A 13,882-nucleotide genomic window follows, 5' to 3' on the forward strand; every position below is an offset into this window, starting at 1 on the left:
GTAATTTTTGCCCTTACAAATACTAGCTTCTCCTCTGACAAAAATTAAATAGATTTCTCTTTCTCTTTCTCTTTCTCTCATTTTCCAATTCGGAATACAACTGCACTCATGAGTTACAGATTAGTTAGGATTCTCTTTGGACCTTCAGTCGCAACTGCTGATATTAAATTTGTCATCTAGAAGAATATTTTCTTGTGTGTTCTCATAAAACTATCATAATTTCAGACTAAATGATTATTTTCCCTCCAAAACAATGCTATATGTTCCTGAAAAGTACGTAACAGATAGAATAGAACTCCAAAGTTTCAGAATGAAGTATGCAACAGTTTCTTAGAAACTCTGGAAACTGGCCTCTTGTCTTGACCTCTTAATAAAGAAATCTTTTAACTACCTCATTTAAAATTGTCCAGCTGGGAGCGATATTCGTCCAAATTCAGTGTTCCGTTATCGAACACAGTTCATAGTGACCAATTCTCTGTTTCTAATAATCTTTCCAATTTGGTCAAATGCGTGTCAAGGGATTTAGTCGATTCTCGAAAATGTTACAAACTTTTTGAACAATCCAATATTTATAGGAATTAATGATTCCGTGATTTCCGAAACGAAGTATAAAAATGATAATCAATTATACCTTTATCTTCGTAGGCAAACGAAATTCTAGTTGCGAAGAATTAAATAACAAATAAATGTCATATATAAATCGTAGTTAAATTTCTCTGCTTATAACGCCGAAATAATTAACCTCGTGCCAACTGCATGTTTTAATCATCGTACAATGCTAGCCACACGATATTAATTTGATGTGTGGTATTTCAGCTTTAGATATGCTAAATAGTACTATATCATTTTGGTAAATCGTTTGGACGTAGCTTTTCAAATGAATTTAGGAAAGTCTACTTTAACTAGATTTTATGATAATAACATCAGCCGCTACATTGAATATAGGAATACATAATAAAGAACACCTATACATAAATAATAAACAACATAACATATAGTATATGAATAATAATAAAGAAGTATTAAATGTTAAATAATATATAAACAATAGAACACATAACAACAATGTATAAAAGTTTCTGAATTTATACGTATAGCTATATTGTTTACATGATTCTTTAACCACTTAAATTAAAGAAATCAATAACAAATATTATACTTTATTTTTTATTCCAATGTAAAAATAACCGTTCGTGTAAATTATTCAATTCTGAAACAATGTCAAATTGATACATTTTTGGCATGTTCGTTAGGACTGTAGAAATAAACTATGTTTATTCCAAAATGATTTTCCAAAAAGTTAAACAATTTAATTGACGTTACGAGAAATGTGAAAGTGTATTAATAAAAGAACACCATTATCGTGCGTCATGTTTTGATTTCGACGTTCACGTTTACTAATTAGAGACGTCAAAAGCTTTATTGTTGAAATTGAAAAATTATTTCGTTATTGTTAATATCACGCGCCGATAAATGATACATAGTAACTCTGCATACACGTTTTCTTTTAAACGATTCTGTTTCCGTTATTTCCTTATTACAAGCGTAATTACCGTTTGTAATTGTAATCGTTGTAATTAAATGCTTACAATTAGATTTTTGTTCAAGAGGGTATAGGAATACGATTATTTACTATGTCTAAATGTAGCATGAATAATAGAAACTAACAACTAGAGTGATAATTAGATATAGAATATATTGGATTGATCGTTTTTATCGTGGATTTCAAATAATGAATTTCAATGATTTATCGAATAATGAAACTGAATAAATGCTGCACCTAATCGGATACTAAAGGCAATGAACGAAAAACATCCACAATTTTCTATCAAAACAGATTTCTTTTTTTCATCGTGACATTGTTGAACTTTATACAGGGTGGTTGGTAACTGGTGGTACAAGCGGAAAAGGGGGTGATTCTACGCGAAAAAAGGAGTCGAAAATATAGAGTAAAAATTTTTCGTTTGAGGCTTTGTTTTCGAGAAAATCGACTTTGAATTTTCGCTCGGTACGCATGCACTTTATCACGTCTCGTTATAACGGATCTCACTATAGATCGTTGTCTCGATTAACGTTATTTTTTAAAATTTTTAAATTTTTAAACTTTTAAATTTTTAAACTTTTAAATTTTTAAACTTTTAAATTTTTAAATTTTTTAATTTTTAAATTTTTATTCTATATTTTCGACTTCTTTTTTCGCGTAGAATCACCCTCTTTCCGCTTGTACCACCAGTTACCAACCACCCTGTATATCGAAGAAATTTTTTATGATAGCTGAAATATTCACCTCTATCTATCTCATTCGTCGAATGTGGTATGCTCTTATTATTAAAAACAAAAATTTACTCAAAAGAAGTAGACAAGATATTAAATACTCTGGAAATCTGCAAAAGCTATTTGAAGGAACTCATTGCTAGAAAAAACGAAGAATCTGTTTTAAAAGAAAAGACTCGCGAGGTTGTACACGACAAACGTTCTGATTCTAATTCAATTTTTCGTTATTTTCGTTACGAATTGTCTAAGCGATGTAATACAAAAATATAAAATATTCAAAGTACAGTATTTGTTATAATTTTTAATAGGCAAAACGATTCGGATCTATTTAAATTCTGTTTCTTCAATTGTGTCCATAAAAATTGTATTAATCTGTGTAAAATTTTGCAGTCTACTAACAACAATAGTTATTACAAATAGACTATTTGGTAGAAACGCTATAGTGTAATAATACAATGCAGTATCGCGAAGAATAGTAAGCATAACCATTCTCCAATGAACAATAAACCCATTAGAAATTCAATCTTGGTTACATTTCTCGAATCACATAAAAGCTAACCGATACAAAGAGGTTTCTTATTATGTCCCGTTTTATTTCTTGAATTCACAGAACAGAGTCGATATTCCTGGAAGACTATACGTTAGCATAAAACAATAACGGAAGCAGTAATAGTTTATTTTGAAAATTGAAGATCAGACAGGTTTCTCATGAAAACGATTCAGGACAGTTTTTTGATATATCTAAAGAATGGTTCTTCTCAGTCATCTTACTTAATTTTAAAAAAATTCTGAAACTTTAAGCTACAAGTGTCGAATTAGAATACAATCATCTAAATTATTACCATAATAAACATTTGAGAATATAACTATCGAGTATAACACTGAAATATATTTTAGATATAGCTGGATATAGCTTCAGACTGTAATATAAAAAATGATGTAAAAGGATCGAAAACAGTTAATATCTATAGTTGCTACAAAGAATCTTTACACGCACCTTTACTTTTCAATGAGGTGCTTTTTTCTCAATTCCTACATTTTATTTTCAGTGCCAAATTATTGTAATCGTATGAAAGTAGGTACATGCTACTAAATGATACGAAATTTAATATATTTGACTTAATTATTCAGTGCAAATTGTTAAGATCATTGAAAAGGTAAGGATTTATAACACTGCAGAATGGGCCCTAAAAGGGGTCTGGGCCCGAAGACTCTTGAACGACTAACAGCGTCATAAACCACTCGGTAAAAGTAGCAAACTTTTATCCTTCACCCCCGTCATAAGCGATCAACAGCGGGGCAAAAGCGAGGAATCAATCCTCAAGAGCTGTTATCTTCCACCTGACGGAAACCAAAGGTGGTGATCTGGCCGCTACACACAAAGAGCAGAGGCGCCAAAAAGCAGTCATCAAGAGTAGTAGGGTTGTTCCTCCGCTTTACGACATCCTCAGGTAATGGTATGGCCACCGGACACGACGAGTCAGATTCAACGAGTCGTGGAGTACGGTTCTCCTTCGTCTTACGAGATTCAACAATCGAGGTCCAACCACCGGACACGATAGTCAGTCACGAACATTCATTCGTCGAGTACGGTCGTCCTCCATTTTACGAAGTTCGAGGGTCGTAGTCTGATCATCGAACACGACATGAAGGCCGATATTATGCATCATATCTAGAAGGGACAGTTCCTATTAGGGAACATTAAGTCACGCATCTAATAAAATCATACAGTCCACTTTGTAATCTGTTGAGGTTATTCAATGTGTAAACAGAGAAAACTCGTGGATAAATTGTAAGGCAGAAAATATATTTAAATAGAAGTGTAATTATAAATAAGAATACAATTTGAGCTGGTCCAGATCCGCACGCTAGCTGTGTTACCCAATAACTGAACACCCCGAAGCCAACGTCGCCTGTCTACTGTTTATGGTCTGACTTCGTCGCAGTCTTTTGTCTATGCGCTGTCGATGGCTTCAGTGCTTGAGAAAACTAAAGAGACCAGATGTAGAGTTTTCTTTAAGTGGTGACCACTTCAACATAATCTACTGTGCCTGGTCTACAATTACTTTCCTCCGTCAACCTGCTCACACATTTGGGACGCGTCCACGTACAGACTGTGCTATAAATACATACTTCATAGGAGGCGAATCTACACACTAAAATAAATACGAACGTGTGTTGTACGTGCAGCCTCAGTTTCCGAGTTGTGGATGATTAAAGAAAACGTTCGACGTTTTTGCTTTGCTTCCTTTTTGTCCTACCATAGTCTAGATTGAATCTAATCTATCTGTTTCGAGGATATGTAAAATCTATCGTATATTCAACGCAGCTGAACGATGTAGATCGTCCGAGAGAAAGGGTAGAAAATAGATTTGAGACCATCCGAAGAATATCTGGTATTTCCGAGCAGGTACAGAACTGAATGATAAGACATGCAGTAGTGTGCGTTGCAACACGAGGTGGACGCTTCAAACATTTTCTTTAAACATTCAGAACTCGTAATCTACGTAGGTCACTATGGTTATATGGAACATATTACAGTCATAACACGTTGTTTCAGCGCGTACATTCGTCCTGCTGAAGTATGGACATGCATTTAACACTCACGCTGTATCGAGTTAATTAATCAATTAGAACTCCTGATTCTGAAAAATCGACATTACCACCAAATTTCCCGTTTTGAAAATTAGTTCTTTCATCGTCATAAAAGAAAAATCTGAATTGCGGTAGACAAGGTTTTCTGAAAAATTCGCTCAATTCCACAGATCACTCGTTCCATCTCTATAAACGGGAATCTAAAAACCGATTGACGCGACAGAATTCTCTATTCAAGTCGGAAGATATAATTTCGAGTCGATTGGTATTTCTTGCGGTAAAAGGGGAGAGAAGAAAGGAGAAGTTTTTCGCGCGGCAAAAATATAGAAATTCATAAAGCAGTTCATAAAGCTCGACCGTTGATTTCGCAATGTGCCGCTGACCTATTTTCTCGGTCGCTTTAACCGTTCGACAAAGCGGAAAAAACAAGAGGATTGCACGCCGTCGGCTCATAAGCTACCAACGAAATCTCTTCTAAATTGCAGTCGCATTATACCTGTCTACGCCGGGTAATCCGTTTCGGGGATGGATGGCTCGAAAATTTGAGAAAAGTTACAGAAATTCTTTCGTCTAACTTCCCCGCGCACTCCTCCATTGACTTATGAAATGTTTAATATTTCGTATCAAATGTGAAAAGTGGCAAACTTTAAGGATAAGACATCGACATTGAAGAGTGTACATATTAAATTTATCGCAAAGATTTGTCGTATTTACTCTTCGAAACGAAAGAAATTAATTGCCTTAATCGAAGTTTGTATTATAGTCTTCTTCGATATAATTCATTGTCACTCGCGATTATCTGTCGATCTATCAGGACAATCCGATTATTCAGTCACAGCTGAATTTTTCATCTTTATTATTAATATATTCTTCTATAGTCTGGTACAGAATATTGAATATTTCTGCTGTCAAAAAGTTTCATGACGATCAAAACGAATTACTAATCTACATATTTAAAGAAGGCTATGGAAGCTGTCCGCATTGCAAATTATTCCACCTAAAAGTCGCATAAAATGCAGCTTCTAAGAAGCAATTCGTCATAAAACAATTTATGGATTAAATTTTCAATGAAAGAGATAATTTCTCCAGCAATATTTCATACATTTTTTCTTAACGATATATCTGTAACATTAACGTTTCAATCATCTACGATCTATGAAAAGCCTCAAACAGATGTAAATATACGAGCAAAAGACGACAAAATCTGTAACAATCAAATAGTTTTACTCGATAAATTTATTTCTTATCAGGTACCGAGATTAAATCTACAACAGTAACCAATCTCATTGAAAAATATTAAATTACAAAATACAATAAGCGAAGCTGATAAAGAGGTTAATGAGTTTCATAAGATATTTAATTATAAGCTGATGAATTATCGCAATTAAAAGTATTTCGTTATGTTTGGATCATTAATGGATGGTTAATTTCGAAATTTCGCTGTTGTTCGTATTTCTTATTTGTTAAAATAGCAATAATAGTAGTGATAGTAGTAACAGCATTTGTTACAATAGTTTTGTAACTTTGAAAAAATGTAAACGCGAATGAAAATATAAGAAAATGAAATTGAATTTTGTTATGTTTATATTAGATTTCATTATTTTTTATCTACAATATTAAAATTCAAAAATATTTATTATTCAATTTTGTTCAGATGCTAAATAAACTACTATTTATCCTTTCATTAAAAATATTTTCATTGTATTATGCTAATTTATTGACTCAACTTTTATAATAGGTAATTCGACGAATCGTTGACTTCAGTAAAATTGTACTATACACTATCATAACCCAATTAGAAATATTTAGGGAAATTAACAACATTCTACTTTAGACAAAGCGTTGTTTTATCTTTTTTTGTGCTTTTAGGTAGAAAGTGATTCTACGTAAAAAGAAAAGTCAAAACTGTAGAATAGAGTGTTTTCATATGAAACTTCGTTTTCAAAAAGATCGACTAATCCTGGACTGAAGAGGAGTAAATAACCGACAGGAAGTTAAGCTACACGTGAAATTAAGTTAATAATGTAGTATACAACTTTTTAATAGGATGCTTTCTTTTCGAGAAAAATAAATTTGAATATGTACCATGCACGTGTACCAAACCAGTTCTTAACTAAACATAAACTTAATTTTCTTGAAAATCGATACTTTTATTTTACCATTGTTACTCATTTCTCCTTGTATATTTATTTATCATTGCTTAGTCCGTACCTTTTGGCTTTGGACGAACTTCCTTGTTTTACATCTCTTATACCTATTTCACTTCTTATATATCTACCTCCCCTCTTATCCACTCTATTATATTGCACTTCCTTAATTATTCTATCTCTAAAAACTAAAACTACAAATTAGCAACTAATGACTACAAACTATTGCAACCTTGGTCTTTAGACTCCTTGCTGTGCATCCTTCCTGTCGTTTACCCTTCTCTTCTCTATTATTGCTTTCGGTTCTGTTAAACCTTCTCCAGTCCCATTTGGCGTTTTTCCTATGTCCTTTGGTCCTCCCATTATTTCACATTCTTCCATTACATGTCTCAGGTCTTCTTCTTTCCTTCTACATAGTCTGCATCTTTTTTCTCTCTCTTCTTTCCAGTATTCCCTTGCTTTGGTCTCGTTTCAGCATCTGAATCTTGCCAGTATTCTTCTGTCCTTCCACTTCATCCTCCCTCCTAAGTACTTTGGTCATTTTTCTTTGGCTATATTTCTGTAGTGTATATTATATTTGGATAACTTTATCCTTTTCCCCCTCTCTTCTGCTTCTCTCTTTCTTCTTTCTTCTACAATTTGGTCTGCTGTCATTCTTTCTTGCTCCTCTCTTGCTTCTATCTGCGTCCCTCCATTTCTCACCTCCTCTAGTCCCTTCTTTCTCTTTCTTGCTCTTTTCCCTTCTTGGCCATTTCCCCAGTTTCTCTCTCTTTCCTTTATACACTCCTTTACTAGTTCCATTGCTCCTTGTATAATAACCTAGTAAATAATACCCCTAGTTGGTACTTGGCTGAATTTAAGTAAACTCGATTTTCTCGGAAACGAGGCGTTATATGAAAAAATCTTATTGCATGTTCCCGACTTATTTATTCACATAGAATCATCCTCTACAAGGTTGTATCACCAGTTACATAACACCCTGTATAAGATACATGTGTCCCTTATAATTTATGACACTTTACAAATTGTTTTGTATTATATTATTCTCTTCGTGTTAATATTTCAACTAAATACTTCATGCTCCATATATTTTGAATATGTTGTCTCTTTAATGCAATATGCACATACACGTGTCCAATTTCGATGCAAATACGGCTTTTCTCTTTCGTACAAGTGTTACAATTTAATTGTCAAAAGTTTTTAATCTGCACGAACCGTGATATTAACAATTGGCACGTTATTAAAAGTAAACCTGTCACAGCAAAATTTATCACAAGTCTGATTAAAGTAGAGAAATTGCGGCGTGTCACCGAAACCAACCACCATATTAGATAAACCGTGTTATAGGTATTTGTATGCGTGTTCAAAACAAGCATGTATTATACGAGATTGATTTGTAAGCAATTACCTAGAGATAAAACATAATTTGATTTACCAATCCGATAATAAATCTGCTGCTAATAAATGACGATGAATTGATTATGCATTTTAGATCTAAAATCGATCACGGGTTATTTTATTCGTTAAGTCATTTAACGCAGACATTTACCTCCTTCTGAAACGAATTACCTATGTCATCTTTGAATGATTAGTGGATAATGGTAATGGATCACATATTTGCTACTGTTTGTCATCATTGCTTTCATTATTACTAATTAGTAAAATTAACTTTATTTTGATTTAATAAAAATATATTTGGTATTCTAATTAACTTTAGTACTGCTTCGAAGTATAACAATTAGAAAATCTATTGAAATAAATCTGGCATGAGATTTCAAATACCGAATGAAAATATATATATGTCGGAGATGAAAGGACACCGGAGCCTTCCCTTTGGAACTTTGGGAAAATCCCTTAACATTGTAATCTAGATTCTACCATAGTCGTAATTAAACAATTGTCGTCATTCGATCCGATTGTATTTGTTCGAGATTTGTGATAATGAGCTTGGGCTCCAGGCGACAACCAGTCGCCGAACGTAGCCGCGGTCAAGGGATGAACGTTTCGCCTAACAAAGGTATGGAGTAGTAGTATAGCTCTCCTTAAAAAGAAATAGTTATAGCGGCACGCGACAGTAAACATTCCAACGGTTTCTGTCCCGTGGCTCGCCACACACAGGTCCTATTCTTACCAGATGTCGACGCATCTCCACAGTACATGATCAGCTAGCCTGAGGACCCGTTATAAATCTTAAAATTTAGTTAACTAAAATCCTTCAAACAGACAAACTGTCTTTGTCCCAACTACGAGAAGATAGGGAAGATGTATTTTTCTCACGAACGCCGCTTCCTACTAGCAACTTTCCCTCAAGGGCGGCTAGCATCCTTCTCTAACCACCAACATGGAAATTGACCAATTAACAGCAACGTCAATTTCCCTCACTTTCCGAACGAAGGCATCTCTCCACGAATCCGATGATCTCGTGTCTTTAGACACACCCCATCATAGTTTGCCTCTGCAGCATCATCCCGACGGAAAGTTATTCTCTCGTGAGGTCACATTAGCGAGTTACATAGCGTCTTTACGCTCGGTGGATATTCTACGTTTTAACAAAGAGTTAGTTCAGTAATACTTGAACCGTAGACAAGGAAGTTGGGTACAACTTGGACTTTGGAAGAAAGCGCATTTTGTTATCCCGTTGACCGCGGATTCGTTATTGAACCTAGGATCATTGTCATTAGATTCTCGAGTATCTAATTACCACGGTTACTTGTCAAATTCTGTAATAATCATATTTTCACTAGTAAATATCTCCCCTATTCCATAACAACAATGTCTAATCGAAACGAAGATTCGTTTCACGCCCCTAACCCTAATCATAATGTGAACCCAACATATACATGTATTTAATTAAATCATTATTCCATAAATGTCCGATAAATTTTTTATTTAATGTAACCTATTTGATCTCGTGGACAAATAATGATTTATTATTGACAATTTTTTCGTTTGCGAAATTATTCAGTTATAATATCCTTTTATTACATTATTCGTACACTACACACATAAAAAAGGTCAATGTTGAAAATATCTGGAACATGAATGTGTGAAGGCTCGATATTATATTCATCTGTATACTATTCAATTGCATTTAACACGGTGAATCACTTCCATAAATCAAAAAGTAACTATTATCAATATCGCAGAATATTTATCAATTATTGGAAATGGTTTTTAGGAGAAAAATTTGAACCTTTTCGTCACTGTTTATTAATGCCTTCAAACCAAATTTTACGTTTCTCTTCAATGTATCCGGAATATTGTGTTTGTGTAATATCAAATATATCGAAATAATCTAAAATATGTCATTGACAAAATAATATATGCTTATTTGTTTTACAAACGCAGTGAAAAATCTCATGAATTTAATTTACAACAGCAATGCTACATAAAGTTAGGCTTATTGCAATTGCGAAGGTTTCATCTTTTACACTGAACAATTAAAACATTCGAATAATAAATGAAAATAGGACTGTTGTATCATTATTATTATTATCGTTATTGCTATTATTACAAATTCAATTATCTAAATTGAAATGACCAAAAATAATGCAGTGCCATATTATAGAAGTGGCAGTAGCAATTACATTATTTGTATTATCGATAATTAATTAGTTTACCTATTTAGTTAGTGTTAATTAATCATTGGTTTACTTTGTGTATTTAGTTAATAATTAAAATTAAATTTGATTCGCATCGACATGGTGATCTAATGAATTTAAGTCACCATACAGAAATATCTGTATTATACGAACATTTACGAAGAGGGTTTTATTTCAACAGAATTTTAATATTTTCAATTATCACAGTATGCATATCTTGAATCATCCTCGTTTCGTTTCTTAATTCCTGTTTGCATATAACTGCGTATTGCTCATACGTAAAATATCAGTATCAAATATTGAATCTATCAGATATTAATACTTTTACGAACAGTTGTCGATGCTTGAGTAACTAATTACCTAATATTATCAATTTTAAACAACAATGTTTTAATTCTATCCAAATAAAACTTTATAATGTTTCATAATATAATATAAACATTTCCATTGTTAGTAAATATTTCTAAAGTATAAAAAGAATATGCATAAAATCTTATTGTTCTACCAAATATTACCTTCTCTGAATAAACAATATCTTACACACATTAACAATTACAAGCACAATATCGCCACAAATGAGGTTAATACAAACAGTACCGCTACTCCACTAAATATTATAATTACCCTATTGCAATTCCAATAACCAATTTCCCCATTTCAATATGCAAACGTTGGCTGCATAAAATCAACAACTATCGGAACCTGCTCACATCGTTCAAATTTCAAGATCAGAAACATAAGACCCGCCGCTGTTTCTTATTTCAGCTTTACAAGTACATACAATATTTGTGTAAAAAAAAAAGGCACACATGTAACTTAAAGCAGATTATAATGCATGTGCAAGCAAAGAGTGCGTAACTAGAGCAGAGTAGATACAATATCTGTATGGACAAAGCGTACATAGATTTGTTTTTGTTGGGGTTATTAGACGTATAAACAGAGAAACGCGTGGATAAATTGTAAGGTAGAAAATATATTTTCATACACAAGTGTAATTACAAGTAGGAATGTAGGACGATCCTTTGCAAGTAGTCAAACAAGCGACACCCGAATATAAGTTACGTGGCCTGACCAGGAACTTTGCTGACATCCGAATACGGGCATCGTGGCGATCAACGCGTTAAGAACAGAAAAACGCAATTGAGTGGAAAATGATCCAGAAAAATTTAGCTTAGGATGGAGCAGTAACAAGCAATAACTGGATTTACGTGCACCATTTATTTGAAAACAGTTTCCCGAGGATTTTCATTTTCAAGCTGCTGCAGTCTTTTCTATCCTGAAACGAGTATAAAGCAGTCTTCCAAGTGTCATACATTCGCTTAGAATCGCGACACAATGTCGTACACCTCGCAGAGATCATGAATTAAACTAAATTGTAGGAATGAACGAAGTAACACCACTCCCATAAACTATTTAATCACTTTAATGCGTTTTGCACGCGTGCGGACGGCCACGCGATACTTGTCGCCGACTAATTTCCGGTGGCAGTTAAAGTCGCAGGCGGCGGGAACTTTCAGACACGACAATCTGTGTCAAGTGAGCCTGTAATTGGAAGGCACTCGTATAACCTCGTTCCGCGCGTATAAGGAGAATACAGTGCCCTTTTAATACGTCAAACCCCCTTGAAAGCGCTCAGGCTTCGCACGTTTTTGCTTTCATTACGGACAATCGTTCGCGCTCGATTAACCGCACACGCGCTTTTACCACAAGAGCCGATCATTTTTCGTTGTGATTGCTTCGGGAAGCTTGAAAAGGCGAGAGCAAGATTTCCTATAAAAAAATCCCAGATATTTAGGGTTCTATCGTTCATAGCTATGAAATTTCTGATGTTGATTTCTCGATAAAAAAAAAGCAAAAAGTTGCAAGGAGAGGGAGAAGTTGCATAAAAAATTCAGGTATCTCGATTTCAATTTTTCGTGTCACACATATAGGGTTGCTAGTGATAATCTTTGAGCAAAGAAATAAAACGATTACACGAAGATTTGGAATATTTGGGTCTCGATTTCTCCTTCAATGGGATTAGTAAGATTAACTTTTGTTGCGGGAAATAAAACAAAAACTGTATGATAATTACATTACTTGAATGTTAATTTCTGTGATATGAAACGATCATTTAAGGCATTTAAGTTTTACATTTTAATTCGCAAAAGTTTACCATTTTGCTTCTTAAAATTTAAAGCATTTAGATTTTTATTTCTCGTGCCGCAGAATCGTAAATGTCGATTTTTAGATAAAAAAATATATTTGTAATACAAGGAAATTTAGATTATTCGAGTTGCAATTTTTCATATTACGTAGTTGTTGGTATTACGTTACGTAATTGTTTTAGACAACGAAGGAAATTTAAGTTGTTGCAGAATTAATGTTTCATAGTACGGAATTGTGAATGTTCATTTTGGGGAAAAAAGGAAAAGAAAACTTCGGATACGGAAGTTATAATTTCTTCTTCTATATGGAATGGTCACTATTATTATTATTATTATTAAATCAAATGATTTCTTTTCTTTTATAGAAGTAATTTAAATCTTTGCGAGGAAATTATTTTGTAGGACATTTCCCAAATTGAAAGACGAATTACAGTTACAAATACAAATTTATTCAGTTAAAATTATATTAGACTATTTTTGATTAATTTAAAATTAACACTAGTTTATTTAAAATTACAATACATTTTTCTATATTATTAGATTACAATTTTGGGGAAACGAATACATAAGATTACATATCGCTGTAGTCAATTTTGAAAATGGAATATTTAGTGACAATGGAAGAAAAAAATTAAATTTTGTAGCTTCTTAATTAATTCACTTCTCCGTTCATCGAATATAGGATCACATTAATATTTTGTATTATTAAACCTAACAATTTTTTACTACTTCTGAATGTCATTCTATTTGTGAGACTATGTACTGCTTAGAGTGTATCTTTTCAGAAATACGTAATTATAATGAATATTTGAAAAATGCTATTTAATATAGAATAACAATTAAAAAGATTGAATAAACGTATACAACTTTACTTATCAACGGTTTATTGTCAACAACAAAGAGAGCTATTCGATTGTTAACAAGTTCCGATTTATATATTAAGTGTAAATCTTTAATAAGCAACTATTAACCAGTTACTTACCTGGGGTAAAAAATTAATAATAAATACTGTGTGCTTAATCATATTTTTATAGCTAAACAAGCACACTTTGTAGAAATGTTTCTTAAGGAATGATATAAATCGTTGACCGAATAATGCAAAAACAGTTTAATTATG

At 33.0% G+C, this 13,882-nt stretch overlaps 1 protein-coding gene and 1 long non-coding RNA gene across 2 annotated transcripts in view; both read right to left on the reverse strand.

Annotated features, from left to right (window-relative positions):
• Positions 1–13,882, reverse strand: part of LOC138184159 (kielin/chordin-like protein) — a 252,414-nt gene that overhangs the window by 185,065 nt on the left and 53,467 nt on the right. The gene's annotated exons all lie outside the window — the stretch shown is intronic.
• Positions 7,320–13,882, reverse strand: part of LOC138184219 (uncharacterized) — a 36,205-nt gene continuing 29,642 nt past the window's right edge. The window contains exon 2 of the long non-coding RNA XR_011174289.1: positions 7,320–7,819. This is a non-coding gene — a long non-coding RNA (uncharacterized LOC138184219). The remainder of the gene's footprint in view (positions 7,820–13,882) is intronic.

Source organism: Bombus flavifrons, chromosome 1, assembly GCF_040668555.2.
Source record: "Bombus flavifrons isolate JBK064 chromosome 1, iyBomFlav1_principal, whole genome shotgun sequence".
Taxonomy (NCBI): Eukaryota; Metazoa; Arthropoda; class Insecta; order Hymenoptera; family Apidae; genus Bombus; species Bombus flavifrons.